Below are 4,285 nucleotides of genomic sequence, written 5' to 3'. Positions count from 1 at the left end.
ACAAAAGGAAAAGCACAAATACCTATACTAAATAAGAGGATAATTAATAAAGAGATACAAGATATAAAAGCTAAAACACCTATAAAATATGTACATTTAGGAGGAACAGAAATATTAATAAAAGCTTGTTTTAGAGAAGGAATAGATACACCTACTGAACTATATTTAGCAGATGATAGAATCATACACCCAATAGAAAAAAGCGTAATCAGTGCAGTAAGAGGAAATTTAATATACCAAAAATTTAAATTTATAATAAGTGCCAACTATTCAGTAGCTTTAACAGATAGAAATATAGATAAGTCACTAGTATTATATTGGAAGATGTCTGGAATAGAGCTAGCACCAGGAAGTAAGATATTTACAGCAAGATGTAAAAACTTATATATATTAACAACAAAACACAAAGTAACAGCAAGAAATAAAATTAATAAAATAAAAGTAGAAAATCCTTTTGAAAAAATAATAACTATAATAGATAATAATGATTATAGTTATAAAGAAATGGACATAGAAGAAAATTTAGAAATTGAAAAAGAAATATTAAGTACTTCAAGCGTACCAAATACATTAACAAGAGCTACCTCATCAAGAATGAGTACATCTAGAAGAAACTATGAGATCCCACAAAATTTATTAGATAAAGAAGAAATAACACCATACCATTACTTCATAACGGGAATAATAGACCAAAGAAGATATAAAATTTTAATAAATACAGGACAAGAAGAAAATTACATAACAAGAGAGTTAGTATTAGAAACAGAAATTATAAAAATAGGACACTTATGCCCCGGACTACCTAGCAAGATAGTAAATACAAATGAAGAAATAGCAGAAAAAGAAGTAATTATAGGAGGAATACCGCTGATTATACCATTTAAAATTTACCAAGGAAATCAGAATATTACATTAGGAATAAAATGGTTAGAAAAAGTTAAACCATACAACATAGAAAATGAACAATTAACTATAACCTGCCAAAATAAGAAAATAATTATTAAAAGATCAAAATGAATAATGAAAATATACATACTTGCAAAAATTATTATAGAAGGATACCACAACAGATATTATACCCCTATGATAGATACAGGAGCAGAAGCAAACATATGTAAATATAATTGTTTACCAGAAGATAAATGGAAAAAATTAAAAACACCAATGGTAATAACAAGATTTAATAATGAAGGAATTATGATTAAATACAAAGCAAAAAATATAAAAATACAAATATGGAATAAAATATTAATAATAGAAGAAATGTACAATTTTGAATTTACAACAAAAGATATGTTATTAGGAATGCCATTTTTAGATAGATTTTACCCACATATAATAACAAAAACACATTGGTGGTTTACTGCACCATGCGGACACAAGATAGGAGCAAAAAGAGTAAATAATAAACAACGAAAACCTATAAAATGGATAAAAGGAAGTGAAAAAATAAACCAAGAAATGAAAAATATAAATAAGAACCAAATAACACAATTAGAGATTATCATATTTACAATAGACAAAGTTAGAATAATTAATGAACAACTAGAACAATTATACAATGAAGATCCATTACAAGGATGGGAAAAACATAAGACAAAAGTAAAAATTGAACTAATAGATGAAAATAGTATAATAACACAGAAACCATTAAAATATAACTCTGATGATTTAAAATAATTCAAAATACATATAGATGAACTATTAGAAAATAATTACAAACAAGAAAGCAATAGTAAACATACAAGTCCAGCATTTATAGTTATAAAACATAGTGAACAAAAAAGAGATAAAAGTAGAATGGTTATAGATTATCGTAATCTAAATGCTAAAACTAAAACATATAATTACCCAATACCAAATAAAATACTAAAAATAAGACAAATACAAAGATATAACTATTTTAGTAAATTTGATTGTAAATCAGGATTTTATCACCTAAAACTAGAAGAAGAATCTAAACAATTTTTCAAATAATTATATTATTTTTTTTGACACGTTTTTTTCAGTTAGTGTTTTTCAAAAAAATTGACAAATGTTTATTTTACTTTAATTCAGAAAAAAATTAAAAATAAAAATATTTTTTATTTTATCATCAATATTTCTTAGTGGTATATAAATATAAAGTAATGATAGATATACTATAATCTTATATATATATATATATATGGGCATATATTATCTATTGAAAGGGTACATGAAATTATTCTATTTTAATTGATAAAATGAGATTAAGAAGAAAAAAATATTTTCTACATTTTTATTTGTTTAAGTAATTTTAAAAGAAAGAAACAAGAATAGTTTTCGTTAATAATATTTTAATTTAGAAGAAGATGTGTTTAAAAATAAAAATATAATATATTTATTCGAAAAAAAAGATATTTTTGATCCATTTATAAGGGGTAATTATCCGTAACTCATACAATAATTTTATTTTATTTGCTTCTTTTTTTTACTTTCTTTTAATTGTAAAATCTATATGGTGATGTGACATGTTTTTCTCCTTTTTGTTGGATATATTTTTCTTCATTCATTCTATTTATTAGATAAAATAATAAACATTAAATATTCCATAAGTCCCTACATGGTAAAGGAACGATATTAATCATTTGCTATCCCACTTCACAGGTTAATTATTTCACATTTCGTACCTAACAATTTTTTTTTTCTAATTGAACACTATATTGATAATGACAGTTTTTTCATTTGTGTAATTTCTAATTCCAGAAATACTTATTGTGCATTAATCTATCGCAATTATCGTACTATTCCCTTCATTTCAAATTAGTTGAAGTATTGAGTTATTTTACATTTTTTAAGAAAATAATATTAACATATAAATTAAGCACAATTTTTTATTTTTACTTAATTAATTATTGTCAAATTTATAATTAAAATAACTAAAATATTAATTAATAACTAATTTCAATGCTGACTAATTAATGGTAAAATCAAAAGAACATTCTAAAAGTAGTCTTGAAATTAAACAATTAAATTAATTTTAAAAATGAAAAATGTTTTAACAATTCAATTAATTTGAAATGGAGGGAATACTAATTAAATTATATGCCTTCTAATCAGAGGGGACTCATATTCATATACATACAGAACACGTGCACCCGTTAATTTTGGAAAAACTCACATTATATATTTATCTACTATTAAAAAATTAATGATAAAATTATTAAGATATAAGTAATAGTGCAGTCATAAGAAATATATAATGCTTTTGTATTGTATTGTTGGTACAAGGCTACAAGCTAAGCTAGAATGCTAGATGAACCATATGCAGGACTAGAATTTTTGTATCTAGCTAGAGCCTTAATTCTTTCTTCTACTTTTTTTAAGTTTATTGGTGCACGCAAATTATATGTATAAAAGGTGACGTGAGACATCTCAATTATCCAAGAGTCCTAATTATTATTTTTTGTTTTTTAGCCTTTTTGTGTATTATTTTATTTATCTTATTTTATTTTGTAAAAATAAGGTGTCTTGATTGTTGATATTATTCTAATTTCTTTCGGTACTTTTAATAAAGATGAAGAGAATGATGTGTTAACAGCTGAAAAAGCCAGTTTTAGTGCTTTTTTCCATAATATTTATTGCGATTTGCATTAGATTAGTATATAACATATGTATCATTTAAATAGAAAAAGGAATACATGATCATATATATATATATATATATGTTGAACTTCTCCTTCTAAATCGAAAGAACTGCCCCTTAAAAGTCATATTTGTTATTATAAAAGAGGCAAATAATATTTTATCTATTTTAATCTATTTTTTATATGTATGTTGTCCTTACAAATATGAAAATTTGTTTTCGTCTTAGATTATGTAGTTGGTTTTTCATTTTTGGTGGTTCAAAATTTTATCTTTTCTTCATCAACTATATTATTATTTATCTTATTTTCTCAATCTTTTAATCCTTCACCTGCGGTTATTATTCCTTCCTTTTTGATTAAAAAAACTTAACAATTGTTTTATACTTTATATTTATTGTTGTAACGGAGGAAGAAGAATAGTAAGAGCAATAAAGAGTTGTAACATTCTTACCACATATAAATAAATAACAAATTTTTTCATTCCGAAATTAATTTGATTGAGAATGTTAGAAATATTTTCAACTTTAAAATTTTATTTTTTGACCCCTTAAACCCCCCGCCCCCGCCCTTACCAGCCCTCTACCCCCAAAATATTTAAGTTTGTTTTTAGAAAGTATTTTCAATTTCAAAATTTCATTTTTTCATTCCTACCCTCGATTTCCCCCATCCACCCACCC

Source organism: Solanum pennellii, chromosome 3 (genome assembly GCF_001406875.1).
Source record: "Solanum pennellii chromosome 3, SPENNV200".
Classification (NCBI taxonomy): Eukaryota; Viridiplantae; Streptophyta; class Magnoliopsida; order Solanales; family Solanaceae; genus Solanum; species Solanum pennellii.
This window is presented reverse-complemented; position numbering follows the sequence as displayed.